The sequence below is a fragment of the Cryptomeria japonica genome, chromosome 1 (assembly GCF_030272615.1).
Source record: "Cryptomeria japonica chromosome 1, Sugi_1.0, whole genome shotgun sequence".
Classification (NCBI taxonomy): domain Eukaryota; kingdom Viridiplantae; phylum Streptophyta; class Pinopsida; order Cupressales; family Cupressaceae; genus Cryptomeria; species Cryptomeria japonica.
This window is the reverse complement of record NC_081405.1, coordinates 672,408,908-672,429,489: the sequence shown is the minus strand read 5'-3', so window position 1 is coordinate 672,429,489 and position 20,582 is coordinate 672,408,908.

Genomic DNA, 20,582 nt, shown 5'->3' with positions numbered 1-20,582 from the left:
ATCCGTTGAGATAAACCATAGTAAACCCCTCTTAGGGATGGTCAAGTTAAAAGCTCTCATGAAATTTACTTTCTTTATTTATTTATTCATCCCGAAGGGATAATGGTGATTTGCAATTGGGTGACGCTCATGATAAGTATTAGGATCTAGTTATTTTGTTTAGGCCACAAGCAATAGGCCATCTTGAGCCTTCGCTTAAGTGCTACCATTGTGGGTAGCAACCGCAGAGAAACTGTCTGGGACACTGACCCTAGAAAGGGTTGCGTACCCACAAATCAGTTTACATCAAACCTTAGATTAGAAAATAGAACTACATACTTTACGCCTTGATCCCGTGCCGAAGCGGGTATGTAGGCAGTCTTGGGACGGAGTTGTCCCTCGTACTCAGGCGTTCGTGGGTGGGGTCTAGGCTTGGTTGAGTAAGAATCCTAATTGAAAGATAAGATAATCTAATTTATTTCAATGCATACTCGGAAGGAATCCCGTATGGATTCGCTTGACTTCCCGAGGCTTTAAGCCAAATCCCGAGGTGGAATTCAAGCTTGTATTATTTTTAATTACTCCTAAGGACGGCGACCTCAGTGCATTCTTGTTAGAAGAGTGTAGTACTTAGTGAGTGGCTCAGGACCCGAATGGTCCCGATGAGTCTAAGTCTCTGGCCAGAGCATCTCCTATCCCGTTTGGATGGATGCCTACCCCATATGGGTAGATGCCTATCCCGTATTGGATAGATGGAATTTACGTCCCGTATGGACAATTGCCTAACCCGTATGGTTAGAAGCTCATCCCGAATGGATGAATGCCTAATCCTAATTGGATGGATGCCCAGAGTATGCAATTGAATAAAACATAATAAAGGAAAAAAAATATATATATACTCAATTTTTGTTGGATGAATTTTGGTGGGTTATTACAAAAACCCTAGCCTAACAACAACAAAGATCCACCATAACATATGAAAATTAACTAAGACAATGCAAATCAAATGAAATCACAAAGATTATACCATCACATGTCCAATAGGGTTTGGATCTCCATACTTCCTATCTCCATTGATCTTGCTTGATATATTTGCTCTCAGATTTTATGTGCACAAGAGCTCAACAAAGAACGGAATGTGGTTGCAAGTAGGATCGCATATGCCAAGTAGTCAATTGATCAAGTAGTTAGAATGATTGATTAGTTAGGGTTTGATAATGAAGGAAGCATCTCCTTATATAGAAGACACTATAAGAAATGGAGGGTTAAGATTGAGAGGTGTAAAAGGAGGTCGGCTATGATTAGAAGGTAGGTAAAAGAAATAATAAAATAATGAAAGGGGTAGGTAGTGTAGGAATTAAGAGATGAATGACATGTGTCATAGGTAGAAAAGGTTAATGACTTAATTAAATAAATAAATAATTATTTAACTAATAGAAGAAGTGGGATGATTAAATAAATAAAATATTTATTTAATTTAGGAAAAGGATAATTTAAATAAATAAATGTATTTATTTAAATGAGAAATAAGGCTAGAAGAGGATAAATGAATTAATTAAATAAATAAAGATTTATTTAATTAATAGAAGAATTAAGCTTAGATAATTAAATAAATAAAATATTTATTTAATTAGACATGACAATTTTAGGTGTCTACAGTTTTTTCCATTTATAGGTTTCCACGTAAAAATTTTGGTGTCATGGTTGTTTGGTTATTTGTTTTGAGTTTTTGCATATTACTTTCTTTCTTGTGCATCTGGTGGATTAAGAATCAGATTAATAAGTTTGCAAATTTTAAAACACTGATTCAACCCCCCTCCCAGCGTTCATTGATTCCAACAGGCAACCTCAAGTGGTTAGGCTATTGGATAAAGTTATTATCCAAGGGGTAAACTCTTGTGCAAGGGTTAAAGGGGAAACATGGTCAAAGCATTGAATGCTTCAAGAGACTTGAGGGTTAGATGGATGGTTAAGTTAGAGGAAAAGTCTCTAACCAAGAGTCAAAGGTGGGTGGGTTAGCTTCAAGCATTTAAGGCTTAAGAAGACTTTGCAGGTTAATTTATGGAAGGGAGAAAGCCTTTAAGGCTTTTGTAAGAGCTTTAAATGTTCTTGGGAAGTGACAACTTCCTAATTCTTCGTTTAGGAATGTGAAAATATTTAGAAGGGGATTAGGCTAAATTAGAAAGGATTAGAAGAATCTAGAAGAAGGGTTAGTGTGCAAGTGGGTTTTGTAGGAGAATGCATGTGGATAAGGATAAATAGAATTTAAATAAATGTTTATTTATTTAAATATGAATGTGAATTTTAAATTTTATTTAAATAAATATTAATTTATTTAAATGAGAAGGAGGATAAAGCATTAAATGATTGAAGACTTGAAGGAAGTCATTAAAGACTTAAGAAGACTCTAGAAGAAAACCATTAAAGGCTTGAAGACTTTGAGAGAAACCATTAAAGGCTTAAGAAGACTCTAGAAGAAAACCTTTAAAGGCTCAAAAACTTTAAAGAAAACCATTAAAGGTTTGAGTTGATAGATTTTGGGTTAACCTTTGGTTTAGGAATGTGCAAACCATTAAAGGGTGATTAGGCTAATAATAGGCATTTAGACATGATTAGAAGGAAGGTTAAATTGCAACTTGCATTTTCTAGAAAGTGCAAGTGGGGGAGGGATTTTAGGAATTTAAATAAATATTAATTTATTTAAATATGAGGAAGGGGATTTTAGGGATTTAAATAAATATTTATTTAAATGTGAGAAATGGAATTTTAGGGATTTAAATAAATATTTTTTTATTTAAATGTGAGAAAGGGGATTGAGTGGATTTAAATAAATATTTCAATGTGAGAAAGGGGATTTAATTAAACAAATTTGATTTATTTATTTAATTAATGGTCTGAATTTGGTTAAGTGAATTAAATCAAATAAATTAAATAATTTATTTAATTAATAGGAGAAAAGGGTTGGGATGAATTAATTAAATATTAATTTAATTAATAGTTGGAAAAGAGGAAATGATTAATTAAATGTGAATTTAATTAATAGTCGGATAAATGATAATTAAACAAATATAAAATTCATTTAATCAGGTGGACAGAAATAGATGTCTACAATAAGTAATAGGTCACTATTTGGATCCTCATTGTGATGAAGTTGAACATATAACTTATATGAAATGATACATTATACAATATGTGTGGGGGTAAATGTAAAAAAATAAACTTATGGAATACTTTCTATAGTTGTTAGTTACAAACAATCATTTGACTAGAGATATGAGTACCAATACCTCATTCTCTTTGTAGAAAAAGACATGATTATATCAATATCATATTTATTTGGGATAAAAGAAGTTAGTGTTTCCAATTTTAATTAATTAAACATGTGTATGTGTATAACCCATGAATCATAAAAAACATCTTAGTAATTTCATCACATATGCTTGATTATGCCAATGACTATTCACATACCTAATGAGGTAGGTGGTTATACAATAGATTTTATCTTTGATCTCCATAAAAGGACATTAGAGAGGTTGGCAAGAATCACCATATCATATGATTAATTATTGCTATATGGATATCATAATGTAAGTCGTTGAGCATGCATTGATTTCCCTCACGAACTTTCATTTTAAACAAATATGTGTGGAAAATAAATCTGCACTCCTAGAAGATCCTATAATGGATCAAGTTTAGAATGAATAGTTTAATTGAAATATTTCATTCTATTGTTGGTATGGTATATGCGAATGAAAAAATATCATCCAAGATAGATGACACAACAATGACACCAACCAAATTTATACACAACAAATTTTGACATGATGTAGGTGTATAAGATAAGAGGAACAATAAGAAAATGACACAAGACTATCAAAGAGTAAAATCAAACATCCGTAATGGCATTTTATGGATTACTATAGTGTGTTTTTTGGATTCTAAAGGAAGATATGGATCATATGGGGTCAATTATGCTCTATTATATATGTATCCAAATGTAGAAGTTACCCTAAAAAATATACAAATTCTATGAGAAGAACATTATGCCATAGTATTGATGCTTTATTATATAAAGGAGAACTTAATGATTCATTGAATATGTGACCTAGTTACATCCTAGATTAGAAGGCAGGACAAAATGTGGTGTTTGGCATAATTTGCAAGGTAAATGCTTCATCACATGTGTTTATTTTTTATGTAAAAAAATACACTAAGGATGTTGCATAATGTGTTTTCATATTTTCTAAATGTTTTGTCATTATGATTATGTATGTCAAGAAATTCCTAAATTGCAAAAGGAACACTACTATCTTTTTTTATCTTACACAATTCTTTGCTCTGAATATGTATGGCCTAATCTCCATACAAAATGACACTCCAAAAAACCTCTCAAATCTGCAAAACACAACATTTTTTTGTTAGATTTTATGTGGTTTAACAACAATGAGGATGCAAAGCATGAAGATTTCACTCCTAAAAATTTCGCAAAATTCGTTATGTTTTTTGGATTTTAGAAATTGTACCGAATGTTGTTTTGTGTGGAGTTTAGCCACTCCCCTTTGAATAAAGGCAATGAATACTATGAAACCCTATAAAAAATAATCATTTATCCTTAGCCGTGATTTCAAGAGTACATGATTCTTAAATCAAAGACAACATTTTAGAGATGAATTCACAGGGATAAAAAAGCCACTTTTGAGCATGAGGCATAAACATTTTGTCATCCTACAAAACTTTTCCCCTTTTGCTTCAATGGTCTCAAGGTTGTTGGAAGGTCCTGATAACCTTTTGATTATTTTTTTTATGACAAAAGACACATCTTTTTATTCATGTAAAGGGTTTTGATCTATTTATAGAAGTATACATTATAGAATAGGTACTTTCAAGTACCTTAGGATTTATCTATAACATTATTGTAATTTTATTACAATGAAATAATTCTAAATGAATCAAAATATCTATTATTTGATTTTATTTTAGTGGTTTGACAAATATAAAAATTATGAAATGTTTTTGATGCTCTGCAAAAAGGGAAGGTTAGTCAATGATAACAAAACACAAACAAGAAGAAAAGCCAAACTGTTAGTGTCAGAAATCATAAACAAAATACTTTCCTACACAAGCATATCAAAAGAGATATCAAAAGCATGACAGAATATCTAACTAAGAAGGTAAATATGATGAGGCATCTCCAAATGCCTCCTAACATGCTCTTGGTTTCTTCTCCTTTGTTCCTCTCCTCTCCAAGTTCCAAAATAGTGTAGCTCTCAGCAGTTTTTTGCACTATGGATGCTTATGGAGGTTTGAGATTGAAGTATTTGCTCTAAATATGAATAAAAAGCTAATACTATGCTATTGATACTAAAATGATTTATTTTATCCAAAATGACAAGATATTAGTTGATTATGCTAAAATGCTCTCTCAAAATGCCTATAGCTTAAATGCATACAAGTTTTCAAGATCTGGATTATGAAGAAATGAGCTCTATTTATAGGTAAAATGGAGCAATGGATGGTTGAGATTGAGTAATCTCAACAAGGGTCAGGATTGAATGATTTGAGATCCATGTGAGGGCTTTCAACCCAATCCCAGGATGACAAGTGTCAATGTGAGATAGGTTGAGAGGAGAGGGAATAAGCATTAAATGCTTGACATGACCTGAGAGTTAAGGTCAAGGTTAGTTGAATGAATAAACTCTTTATTCAAAAAATAAAGCTTTTATCCAATGGATAAACTCTTGTGCAAAGGCAAAAGGGATAAACATGGTCAAAGCAATAAATGCTTGAGGAGACACATGAGTGCAAGTTGAAATAACCATAAATGGTTATGTAAGAGCCATTAATGGTCATGTAAGAGCCATTAGTGGTTTTGGAAGACTTTGGAGGTTAGATTGTTGAACACATAAAGCATTTAATGTTTTTCAAAGACTTTGGAGTCTTTGAGAAGTGACTTAAAGTTGCTTAGGAATGTGACAATAATTAGGGGATGGATTAGGCTAATTAGGAAGGGGTTAGAAGAATCTAGAAGGGGGTTTAGGAATGCAAGTGGATTTGGTGGGTGAGGGAAAATAGGATTTTAAATCCAAATAAAATTATATTATTTCAATAAATGTGTGCAAGTTGCATTTGTAGGAAAATGCAAGTGGGGGTATAAATGATTTAAATAAATGTTTGATTTTATTTATTTAAAAGAGGAATAGGGGAATTAAATGAAATAAATATGATTTATTCATTTAATTGATTTGAATTTGGTTTAATGAATTAATTGAAATAAATTGAATAATTTATTTGATTAATAGGAGAATGTTTTGAAGATGAATTAATTAAATATTAATTTAATCAACTGATGGCTAGTGGATTTTTAATCAAATAAATAGCAAATATTCATTTAATTAAAATGGACATATTTGTGTGACTACATTTGCCCCTCTTTCAGACGGTGCGGTTTATCGCATCGTTTCAAAGAAAGAGAAATAGGTGGGAAGAAATGTCCCATAAAATATTGATTTAATGGGTGGTATGCCCCCTCGAGAGATGGACCAGAAATTTTTGAAAAATCGGGCGATCTCTCGAAAAAGAATGAAAATTGGCAGGGTGGTAGAAGAGAAGAAGCTAGCAACGCAGGTGAAAAATAGAAGAAATTGGGGGTAAAATGGAAAAATGGGAGGCTCGGGAAGTTTACGAGGACCACGGCGGTGAGCGAGGGAAAGTTACGATGGCAGCAAAGGGTTTAAATGGTGAGAAAGGGGTGAAAATAGGATCATTTGTTACCGCAACCAGTGTGAAACTATAGCTCTGAGATTGACTTTTGAGAGGAGCGAGCAGCAATCAGGATGCCAGTACCAGTAGCAGAGCACCGATTTGAGCGAGTCCGTCGGTTCCAGCCGCCAGACGACTACGGACTAGCAGTACGCAAATTTAAAATTTCAATTTTTATGCATTTTTGATACGCTTTCTGCTAAGTCGAAGTTGAGTCGGGACAATAGCGCTGAAATTATGTTTTGGCGCTATTGTCCAATTAACTAGCACTATTGTGTCGCAATGGCGCTATTGAGGTGTTGTTTGAGCGCTTTTAAAACTTTTAGCGCTATTGTAAGCTAGTTTACGTGCTATTGATGGATGAGCGCTATTGAGTAGTTATTTGAGCTCTTTTGTCATGAATCGGCGCTATTGTATAGTTGTTGTAATGTGTTTGTAGTTTTAGCACTTTTGGATAACTGATTAAGCACTTTTGTTAGGGGTTTAGTGCTATTGTAGAGAAGTAGTGCTTTTGTTTGCAAAATAGCACTTTTGTTTGCAAGATAATGGATGCCCCAGTTTGTGTGAAAATCTCCCGATGCCAAAGATGGATGGATAGGGATGCGAAGTGGGAGTTTCTTTGAACCATAGCATCCTGATGAGACTTAGGTCATTTAGGATAAATGCCTGTTGAAGTCTAGGTGTGCCATGATTGCTTACCTGTTGAGACCCAAAGATACTTGATCAAAGTATCTGTTGATAGTCTTAGGTTTAAACTTTAAGAAAGTTTGAAAACAAAACAACTGATGAGGATTGATTGATGTCCGTGTACAGGAGGATCTACGCATGTTGCAGTTACGCGAGAGACATCCGGCGACACAAGGGTTGCGAGATTGGCTGACAGAGGCCGAGATCGATTGCATTGCCACAACTAGTTTATATGATGTGATGCACATGCTCGTAATTCGGATGAATCATAGATTGATTACCGCGTTAGCAGAGCGCTGGCATAGCAAGACGTGCACTTTTCACCTTGCGCAGGGGGAGATGACAATGACCCTGGAGGATGTGTGGTGCATCCTGCGTATTCTGATTCGGGGGGAGTTGGTTACATATGATAGATCCTGGGGGACTCTAGCAGTACAGAGATTCTTTGATGAGGATGTATTCATTGACGATGGCTCCATTGCTTGGGAGGATATTGCTACATTATACGAGCCTTTACCAGTAGTTTTGTCCGGCATTGTGGGAGGATTATTGTGTCTTGATAGGCACTCGCATGGTTTGGCCGTTGGATGGGGACAAGTGATAGAGCAAATGATTTCAGAGGGGACCTGATTTTCCTGGGGACCATGCATGTTGGCGCACCTTTATCAGGAGCTGCATGAGGTGGTATACCGTGGGAGGGGCTCATTAGCAGTGGGAGTGACGTTGCTACATATTTGGGCATGGGAGCACTTACCGGTGACTCGATCGATGAGTCTCAGATTCTGAGTAGTGGATCAGTCGTATATGTTCATGTATAGCGGTATGATGAGTCAGCCCCACCTGGGGAAGTTAGAGAGGTGGCGGCAGGTATTGGATGATCTTGATGCAGTTATATGGAGACCCTATATGGAGTGCGAGCCCTAGGATGATGATGTTGAGGCACTGCCATATGTGTTTATGACCCGATTCCTCATTGGGAGGACCTCGTATCATGTAGAGAGACAGGTGCCCGGTAGAGTGATGAGGCAGTTTGGACGGCAACAAGGACTGCCTAGTGGTTCAGGAGAGTATGCACGGGTGATATGAGAGAGATATGCCTAGGGGCCAGTACTTCCATATGACCAGGCACTGGCAGAGTTTCGGATGTTGCAGGCAAGACCTTGGGACATATGACTGAGGGTTGTGGATGCAGGGGTATCAGATGAGTACACGCAGTACCTAGTGGCTCATCTGATTCTATGGATATCTGATCCAGCAAAACCAGTGCCCAATTTTGAGGATGAGAGGGGACGGAGACGGAGGAGGGCAGGAGGTCGAGGACAGATAGAAGGTGGAGGAGGGAGAGGAGATGGTGGAGATGGAGGAGGAGGGGATGGAGGAGCTAGTGGGGGAGCTGGTGTCGGTGGAGGAGGTGGTGGGGGTGGTGGAGGAGGTGGCGGGTTGGGTAGTTGGATCTAGCGGAGAGGGAGAGGCGGATTGCCACTGCGGATATCATAGGGTCCGTTGATGCAAGGAGGAGTTAGATTGGGCGGGAGAGGTATGGAGAGGGAGATACCGATGGATAGAGAGGAGGGAGCCACTGGAGAGGGATATACTGGTGAGGCAGCCATGGAGATAGGAGAGGGATCAGGTGGAGATGTGCAGGAGCGACTGATAGTACATTTGTAGTTTTGACTTGAGGCATCTGAGACACGGGTGGAGGATTTGGAGGCGGAGGTTGCAGCTAGAGATGTGCAGCTATTTGTACGAGAGGCGGAGCTAACTGTAGTGCTGCAGGAGAGGGATAGTGCAGTGGAGAGACTAGCGGAGCTACAGGAGAGAGTCCAGGTTGGATTAGGACCACAGGGTCCTACTAGGGAGGTGATGAGACAGTTTGGACGGGAACATGCTGAGATAGAGTATTGGTGGGGATTATATGAGCAGGTGGTGCCAACTAGTCAGCGAGCACTGAGCTATACACAGATGCAACAGACTAGGTTAGAGCGGTCGCAGAGGATGCAGAGCAGTGGGGGAGTGATGGGTCCTCTACAGAGAGATAGGTCAGGGGGTGCAGGAGCAAGTGGGGGATTGATGGGGCCTCCACGGAGAGATAGATCAGGTGGTGCGGGGACCAGTGGGGGAGCAGGTGGCGATGGTGGTGCAGCATCTGGTCAGAGTGGCATCTGAGAGAGCATTTTTGCATATATGTATTTTATTTTTGGACTGTATCTTGGATGGCTCTTGGTAGCCGATTTGGTAGACTTCATTGTACTCTGATACATGAGATGATATATATGAAGAGATCCCAATTTTTGATTTATATGCATATTGTGATGTATGGATGCTATGCAGGATGGTGTTTTGTGAGTTTATGCTTAAATGGATACGTGTACATGTATGCATTTTATGAGATGATTCCTATATGTATGGTTTTATGATGATTTATGATGTTTGATACTAACATATGAATGCAAGTTTATACATGTGTGCACGTTTTATTTTGATGTAATGCTTTATGTATGTAATGCCTATGATGATGATGTATGTTTATGATGATTTATGAACAGGATTTTGGTGTTTCCTATTTTGATATAATGATGAGATTATGATATGCAATGATGTTAATGCAATGTTTGAATGAATGATGTTATGTATGTTTATGCATCTAGATGTTTTTAGATGAATGTAATATGGATAAACAAAATGTAAAGTACAAATGTTTATATGATAATGTCTAAATGAATGCATATGTATAATGGATATATAAAATGATATGAACCAATGTTTTGGAAACAAAATGGGTTTATGATTCTAAATGCCTCAATATGATTAAGTAAAAAAATGATAATGTGATGATACTACAACTTCTGGTTTAATAACTGCACCTTAATGCAATTAAAAAAGGATAATGAATGCAATGTAAATGAATCCTAACATGAGCATAATAAGACACTTAATAATGGATGAATGAGTGCACCTTTTAACTAATGAATAGATAAATGAATGTATGCAATGATAAAGGATGATAAAGGATGATAAAATGATAATGGATAACTGATACTAAATGAATGCATAGTAAATGGTTTAATACAGTCAAGGACAATTTGATCATATGAATCGAATTATGCAATGATGCAAATGATTTAATGAAGACTAATGTCAATAAACTAAATGAACTATATGCAATTTTAATTTAAAAATGACATGAATGTACTTAATGCAAAATGAAACTAAATGTAATGATGATATGACCATGATGAATGCAAGGTTTTTGAGACTTTGCATGATGTATTGATGATGTATCAAAGTACTCGGTCGTGATTGTATCCAAGACCAGCTCAATTTTCACATAACTATTCATAGGAACCATGTTCATATTTGCATATAAATCATACATATGACTGAGTGAATGGATGGGTGATATGCAATGGAATGCAATATATAAGCAGATGAGATGAAATGATGATCCATAGTGCTCTATTTTCATCATTGAGCTTTAAAATGTTGTAAGAAAATACAAGCAACTTGACATAATGATTCAAGATGACCTGAGTAATTCTTACATGGACTTTGATATAGAAAGTTAATACAAACGACTTGATATAAGGGTCAAGTCGACCAGAGTATTGCTTGCGGAACGGACAAGGATCATCCTCGTTTAGGCATGACTTGGATCGTCCTCCTTGATCTTGAATTGATCATATCCTGAGACAAGTTCATACATTAATAAGAGATAAAACCTTTATCCAATTTGGAAGAGGTAGGAGGAACCAAAGAAAGAGAATTCGTACTTGCAAGCAAACAGTATGTACATAAAGAATATAGAATATGGATCCTTGGTAATGGTTCATGCTCATATGGTCGAGGTATACATTGTAGTCAGCAAGTCGTAGTGATCTATGACTGCATGTTGCATAAGATCATGTAGCTTAGTGAACTTCCCACGTAGACACCATTAGTACATGCCCTAGAACTTCATCGGAATAATTCGCAGAAGATATACAAACAATGTTGTAAGAACCTGATACAGATAAATGAATGAATTACTCACAAATCAACCAAGTATTTGATAGCTTAACACAATTTTCTTGTCAAAGAAAATGTCGTTTTGTCTTTGTTTTGGTAAGGAAGGATTCATCCTTGTTGAAGATAGTTTGATTGTTGATGTTGATTGTTTTAGTCAATTTGAGAAGTGATGATCGTGCAAGTTTTTTTGCAATGCTTGTTTAGTATCTGCGCAGATGGGTATGTACAAGGTGTTGCAATGTTTTTGTGTGATTTTCGATGTTTTCTGATGTTTTTGGATTTTGAATTGTTTTGAATGTTTTGTGATTGGTTGCAATTCCTGTTTCGGTGCATGTATTAGGTCTCCATGAACTTGGCATTTCTTGCACTTTCTGACAAAGTAGTAGGAGTCTTTTTCCATTGATGGCCAATAGTATCCAGTGCATAGGAGTTTCTTGGCGAGTGATGGACCGCTTGCATGGGTTCCACAAATTCCTTCATGTACCTCTTCCAAGGCCTTTGTTATCTCATCTTGCTCTAAACATCAAAGGAGAGTACTGTAGATAGGAATTTGGAAATTCATCAAAGCAAATAGGAATTAAACTAGCGAAATCACAAAAACTAGATTGCAATGATAAGAAATCCTAAAAACATTCAATAGAGATATGAAAAGAAGACATTCAAATCAAATGCAAACCATTACAAACGTGAATGTATCCTCCAAAATTCTCCATTGTCCTTCTTTCTCCTTCAAATTGCTTTATTTGTGGATCTCACCTACGAATGCAAAGGTATAGCATGAAAGCAAGATTGACAAGACGAGATGACAGCGTAAGGATACTAGAAGCGTGATTGATTCGGCCCTTGATTGAAGAAACTCATCCAATTTATAGATAAATTGGAGAAAAGACAAGATTGGCATGAAATTAATTCGAATGGAAATTCAAATCAAGAATAGAAAAATTATGACAAGTGTATGACAAATTGCTATGCAAGGAGTTATGACAATTTATGACAATTTATGACAAATTGCTATGCAAGAAGTTATGACAAAAAATTGAAAATAGAAATAGAAATTAGAAGAAAATTAGGTTAGAAATGATGACTTGGAAATTAGGAATTTAGAAATTGATGAAAATTAGGTTAATTAATTAATAATTTTTTCATTCATTAATTAATTTACAAAAAGAGGAGGAATTAATTAGCCAATTAAATAAATATTTAATTGTGACAAGAAGACTTAGGATAAATAAATAAATTATTTAACCTAGAGGGAAAATGACAATCAAGATTAAATGAATAAATCATAAAACCCTAGAAGATGAATTAGAAATGCAAGGACAACAATTAGGTCTTGACAAAAGATAATTGATGTCGGATTGATTTGATCATGATTCTGACTTGATAAATGACCAATGCTGATAAATGATTTGATTGATAAACAATTGAGATTGGTTGACAAATTGACCAATATTGATAAAGACTAATTGAGATAGGTGCCAATTGACATGATTAAAGAGGACAAGGATCGATGACGAATCGATTGCAAAATGACAAGATTGAAAAGGACAACGATCGATGACAAATCGATCGCAGGATGACAAAATTGACAAGGACGAGGATCGATGACGAATCGATCGCAACATGACAAAATTGACAAGAGGACAAAACCCTAATTCTATCATCGATTAGGATTGACGATGTCCAAAATGAAATTGAATTGACGATGTCAAAATATGCTAAATGAGCACACACATTGATGCAACAGGATAAGATCGACCAAAATCATGACTGAAGATTGTTATCGACAAGACCAAATTCGAAAGCGAGAAAAATGAAGAATGTAGAAGAAGGACTTGATGCTCGCAAATGATAAAGACCAAGTGCACAACATAGAAGAAATGTTAATGTGACACAAAAACCCTAAAATAAGGCAATGCGCAAATGTTAAAATATGACTCCGCAAGCGTTGACCATTTTTAGATGTCTACAAGTACCATCAAGACTGCGTTGGTATAGGGTTTCAGCGATAATGGTATATCGAGGGGTTTGGTGAATGAAGGTTTTACATTGGTTATTCGATTGGTTAGGAGGAAGGGTGTGATCATGGAGATAGGTGTAGAACTCACCGTACCATGGGGATTCGGAACCAACAAGGCGACATATCATCTCGGATTCGGGGATATCATAAGAAGGGATCCAAAGCTGTTCTACCAAGAACTCATAGCATGTTGAATTCTGCGAAAGATCTAGGAGAGATGCGATGGTAGCCATAGCATCAGCAGCTTGATTCTGATCTCTTGGTATCTACTCAAAGGTAATTGTAGTAAATGATGCCTTTAGACTATCCACCATTTGCTTGTATGGCATGAGTTTATCATCCTTGGTCTGATATTCATCAGTTGCTTGTCGAATGACTAGTTGTGAGTCACCATATACTTGTAGTTCTTGTAATTTCCATTGTATGGCTAGCCTGAGTCCTGTGATGAAGGCCTCATACTCTGCTATGTTGTTGGTGCATGGAAATGTGAGCCTGTAAGACTTCGGGATGTTGTCACCTTGAGGTGTGATAAACAGAATGCCTGCCCCCAAGCCATGCCTAGTGTATGAACCATCAAAGTATAGTTTCCATGGTTGTGCTATTGTGATCATGAATATCTCTTCATTTGGAAAATTGGAAATGAGAGGATGATCGCCTATGAGTGGTGCTTCGGCCAATTGATCTGCAATAACTTGCCCTTTGATGGCCTTATGGTCTACATACTCGATGTCAAATTCACTTAGAATCATCACCCATTTGGCCAAGTGGCCTGTCAATGCTTCTTTGCTGAGTAAATACTTGAGTGGTTCAATATTTGCAATGAGTTGTACCTTGTGTGTTAACAGATAGTGCCTTAGTTTAGTGGCTGCCAAGATTACTGCTAGGCAAGCTCACTCAATAGGTATGTAATTGAGTTCATAGCCCACCAGTGTACGAGATATGTAGTAAACAGCGCACTCTTTCCCTTCTGCATTATGTTGTGCCAATAGTACACCCAATGTTGTACTTGTTGCTGATATATAGAGTAGTAGAGGCCAACTTGGATCTGGTGGGATCAACAATGGTGTATTCATGAGATAGTCTTTAAGCATCTGGAATGCTTCCTGGCATCTGGCATCCCACTGAAAGCGGATGTTCTTGTGTAACAGGTGTGTAAAAGGATGACACTTATTTGCCAGTTGTGTAATGAATCTTCGGATGGATTGTAGCCATCCTTGTAATGTTCTTAGCTAACTGATATTCTTTGGTGGTGGCATATCCATGATGGCTTTTACCTTTGCTGGGTCGACCTCAATACCTTTGCTTGAGACAATGTATCCTAGAAGCTTCCTGGAGGTTACTCCAAAGACACATTTCTTTGGGTTGAGTCGAACATGGTATTGTTCCAGTCTATCAAAGATTTTATCTAATATGTCGAGATGACCTTCTCTGGTGAGTGATTTTTCTAGTAAGTCATCAACATAATCTTCCATCATAGTATACATCATGTCATGGAAGATGGTGGTCATTGCTCATTGATAGGTTTCTCCTGCATTCTTGAGGCCGAAAGGCATTACATTCCAACAATATGTGCCCCATGGACATGTGAAGGTTGTCTTATGTTGATCCTCTGGTGCTATTTTTATTTGATTGTATCTTGAAAAGCCATCCATGAGTGAAAGCATGGCATCTCCTGCTGTTAGGTCCACTATGATGTTGATGTTTGGTAGGGGGAAGTCATCCTTAGGACATGCCTTATTTAGATCTCTAAAGTCAGTACAAATGTGGATGCCCCCTTTTGGTTTGCCGACAGGAACAATGTTGGAGATCCAATCTGCATAATCAGTTGGTCTAATGAAACCAACATCTAGGAGTTTCTTGAGTTCTGTTTTGACTAGTACTGCAATCTGAGGATGCATCTTGCGAAGCTTCTTCTTGACAAGTTTGGCTCCTTCTACTACTATGAGGTGATGCATGACTAAATCAGGATCAAGAATACGCATGTCTGCATAGGACCATGCAAAGTTGATCTGACGCTTTTGAAAGAACTCTACAAATTTAGGTTGTTCCTCTGGAGTTAGAAGAGATGCTAGATGTATGAGGTGAGGAGTTTCAGGAGTCCCCACATTGTATTCTTTAGTTTCCTCGATGAGAATCATTGATCATTCCTGTTGTGTACTAGCAAGGAGGATGTCAAACCCTTCATCCTCAGGCACCTCAGAGAGGTTTTCACCATTGGAGACGCTCTTTCTTTTTACTTTTGTTGAATCAAACAGTGCCACGGTGTGGTTTTCATTGGAAGATCCATGTTTTATTGTTATATTTTTGTAGCTGAAAGGTTTGGCATCTACCCTAAAGTATGTTGCGCTATTAAGTTCTATGGTGAATCCAGCTTTGTAATCCCTGCTTGGCAAGTTATCCCTTAATTCCAAAAAGTCAATGATGGCCTCGTCGTTTTGGAAGAGGTCAAGACATGGGGGATTTGGTTGGTTCCATTCGATGAGTTCAGGATGGATAATGGGCATTACTTCATCGATTAGGTTAAGTTCGTTAGATGTATTAGTGAGGGTTAAGACGTTATGGTGAAGGTCATTGATGGTACTCTCCCTATCAGAATCAGGCGTAGGATGAGATGTAGGGTCTGTGGAAGAAGTTTCCAGCTCAGGAACCCAAGAAGTCTTTATCTGTGCTTCTCCATAAACAGGGATGTCTTTGCGGGGTGGAGGTGGTGATGTGTCTTCCTCATCTGAAGTGTTAAGCTGTATGGAATCAAATTCCCATTCATGTGAGTCGGTCTCTGAATCACTTTCCAGCATCTGATTACTATACCATACTGGGATGTCCTTTATGTTAAACACTGCGGGTGTGATTGGTAGATGTACCTTCGTAGATGAAGTGATCAGTGTTGTAGGAAGGATGATGGGGATTAATGAATCTGATACAGGGAGTATCAGTAGTGTTGACTCGATTGCTTCTGCCGGAACTGCTAGTGTTGTAGATGTTGTTGCGGGTTCTGATACAGTTGCTGTTGCTAATGGTGTTATTGATGGTATTGTTGTTGCTGATGGGATTACTGGTTTGATTGGTGGGATGACTGGCATTGTAGATGGTTGTGTTGGGATTTTGAGCCTCGGTGGGGCAGTTGTGATGGTGTTTGATACTGCTTTGATAATGAAAGGTGTCCTCTTTGTAATAGGCTAATATAGTGGTTTGCTGGGTTTTCCTTTGAATCGGAGCTTAGGAAAGATCTCCTTTTCAAAGCCTAGGCCTATATTACCTTTGGGCTTTAATTCCAGCAGCAATAGTTCATGTCTTCCTTGTTTGCAAGATCCCAAAGCACTCTAACCATCATAACCCATTCTTTGCATAATGAGGAGGCCTTTGCCATATTGATCCGTGGGAAGTGTAGCTTGCAGTATATCAGTGGTGATGGGATCTTTATAGATCCATTCTGCTAAGTCCTCATCTTAGGTTTCTTCTTCTTGACTCTTTCCAAGGATGAAAGGCGTCAAAGCACATGCTGGCGTGATCAGTGGTTGCTAAAGTAACTGCTGCGATTTGCCATGTGTTCTAGGAGAAGTGGGCATTTGTCCCACACAAAAGAGTTGACTCAAATTGTATTCCCCAGGACCTTCCTCTGCTATTTTCATCTTAATCTTTTCTTGCTTGGGTATAGTGGTGTTCGAACTGGGAAGAGAGGCTGGACTTATATATGATGTAGAGGAGATGGCTTCTCTATTATTAGGAACGGTAATCTCTGGTTGATGGCTGATATTATAACAATATGCAAAGGGATTTGCATCGCCCAGGATTGTGATCTCTACACTGTTATGTGGGAACTTGATACATTGATGGTAGGTAGATGGAACGACTTGCATGGCATGTATCCAAGGTCTTCCTAACAATAGATTGTATGGCAGAGGAAGGTCCAGAACCTGACAGTTGATGTGTTTTACCATAAGGCCCACTCAGATTGGTAGTACCACCGCTCCTTTGAAGGAATGCTCTGCATCATCATAGGCCTTGATTCTAATCTTCTTGTGAGGATCCACGGATTCAATGGCATATCTCAATGTTGTGACCAACTGTAGTGTACAAATATTCAGGCCTGCTCCATTATCGATCAAGACTCGCTTGATCCTATGTTGGTTGATAAAGCCTTCAATGTGTAGTGAAGTGTTATGAGGTTGTTGGAAGGAAGAGTTGTCACTTTCAGAAAATGTGAGACAAGGTAATGACTTTAGACTTCCAACCATGGCTTGAAATTGGTCTGTATTCAGGTTAGCAGGGACTGACACTTCTTGGAGAGCTTGATCCAAGATTGTTTTATGAGATGGAGATAGGCACAATAGCTCTAAAATGGATATAAGCGTAGGCATTTTGTCTAATTGTTCCACAAGATTTTACTGCTTTGGTATGGAGGTGGTGCCTTGTGGAGCTACCTTTATGGTAACCTTGCCACGATGTGTAACAACATTGCAATTGGAGTTGGGATTCTTGATGGTTATAGTTGCAATTTGTTCACTGGCATCATACAGGTGATTTATAGTATAATTATACGCAGCCTGCGTATAATCAATGGTATCAGTGCCTCTCCTGGAAGTGGAAGGACCCCTTTGATCTTGTGATGGAAGTGGATTTTTGAACATCAGATGATCATTGTTTGTTGTTTTTGGGTCATGCCCTTCGATTTCAATTTCACCTCGGTCAATAAGATCTTGAATAAGATCTTTTAATCTGTGACAATTACTTGTCTTGTGTCCTCTCCCTTGATGGAAATCACAGTATTCAGTATCTCTCCACCATGCAGGTTTGACCTAAGGCTCATAGTTTGATGTTTTAGGTAGAGTTACCAAATTTTGAGAAACCAGTTGTCGCAACACTATTTTGATTGGTTCCCCTAAGGGAGTGTATGTTCTTTTTTTTTTTGCTGACGAGGTCTAGGTTCATCATGAGATGTGATGCGACCTTGATTTGAAGGAACAATTGTGTTATTCTAAGGTGGAGGATTCTGTCCTGCAAATCGAACCACAGGTTGTGCACTTTTGATAGTTCTGGCATCCACAACCCCATCGTTGATGATATTCTTGTTTTTGTTTCAGAAGCTTGGTTTGTTACTATTGAAGCATGGACGAGGACCATCCTTTGGTTCATTATAGATTTTGATAAGTCCTTTCTTGATGAGGGCCCGCTCACATTTCAAACCCTTGGTGATCATGTCATTAAAAGAGTCTGTGTCTTTGACATCCAAGTGAAACTCCATTTCTTCGTTTAAGTTGGAAATGAGTATTTCCATTAGTTCTCGTTCAGGTAACTGAAGAGAACATCTGCTAAACATTTGACGCCATCGTTGTAGGAATACTGAGAATAGTTCACCTGGTTTTTGTTTAGTGTTGCACAGATCAGCCATGGTGATGTCGCGCTCAATGTTATGAGAGTAATGTGCCAAGAACTTCTGAATTACTTCTTCAAAAGTCCTAATGCCACCTGGGAGCTGGGAAAACCATGATGTGGTTGTTCTTCCCAAGCTTTGGGGAAAAAGTCGCATTAGGTATGTGTCTTCATATGCCACTTTGAGGCAAGTGGAATGAAATTCTCTGACATGATCGCAAGGATCTCCCTTTCCTCTATATTTTTTGAATTTGGGTGTTTCAAATCATCATGGAAAGGGTGGCATATAAAGATTCCTATCAAAGGGATAGGGACAGATGTCATTGAGTGAGAATTGGTTAGTCTTTACACCACTATGAAGTTGTTGGGCGATATTTTTGACTTGTTGCCGCAACATCTCCATTTCATTTGGAGGAAGTGGTGGCTTACCTTGAGGAATGTTATAGCTGATGGGATCTCTACCTCTTTCTTCTTCATGGCAACTTTGTCATTCTGATGCTTGTCTTAATTGGGCAAGATCAAAGTCAGAGGGGAGTTTGGTTCCTTCTTGAGCGAGCTTTAAAAAGTGAGCATCCGCATTGCTCCTAAGTATTAAATCAAAAAGTCTATTAAAGAGAGGGTTATGTTGGGCCCTTTCTATTGTTGCAAGAGTAGGAGTACTTGGGTTTTCATCATTTGCATTTCCTCCAAGTGCTTCTTGAAATTCATTGATATTTTTCTCCTCTTCTTCTTCAATTTTTGCTTCTCGTTGCCTTGAGTGTGATCGGGTGTGAGCCATTTTGTTTACAAGTTTTTGTTGAAGTTGAGTGAAAATGATGATGAGTTGTTGATGAAATGAGAGATTGATGGTTGGTGAATTGTGTTGCATGTGGATCTCTAGCACTTTTAAGGTAGATGTAACAGAAATTCCTTCTTTGAATTGCTTGTTTGTTTGATAAGGTTTGATGTGATAAGGTGCAGAGATATCTGAGATGTGTTACAGATTTAACTACCTAGTAATGAGAGGATTCACTCATGAACTAGTTTTAAACTACATAGATGTGTCTCTTAGGATGAGCTTATCCTAGATGTAGAAACAATCTAAAAAGTGATGTGATGTGTTTGATTCAAGCAATATCTAAAAAGAAAACTTAGGACAAGAACCTTTTAATGTTTTGAGAGTTGGAACGGATTGACGATGAAGTGATGATGTATGAATAAGATGATGGATGAAATGTTTTACCTTCAATAAAAGCTTTGTGTCACAAATGGAACAAATTCTACCTCTTCCCTTTCGGGCATTGGTGGTATTTCTTGAGTTATGTTGTATGTGATACAAACGTTTGGGAAGAAGTTGGGATTAATCGTGCCTCCTTGGTTTTTGTGATAACTCAAAGCTCTATATTGCATAAAAGCTCTGTGGTTTAATGATTCTGAATCAAATTCGTTTGTTTTGCCTTGAAGGTAGAGACGCATGTGACGTAGAAAAACTCTATGAGAGACAAAGATTTGTCTATTGAGATAGAAGAATTTCCTCCTTTTGATCAAAGCCTTTGAGCTCAATGGTCTTCTTTTCAAGTTGATGTTCTGATGACGATTCTTCTTTCGCAAGATGTGAAGAATGGTCATAAAGTTTGATACTTTGTTGTTTGCACTTTGTTTTTGATATTTTTGGTTGTTTTGAAAGATGTTTGGTTGGATGAATACTTGTTTTGGAATTGATTTTTGATTCTTCTTTGACAAGAAAAACAAAGCAAGCACACAAACACAAGAATTTTGCCTT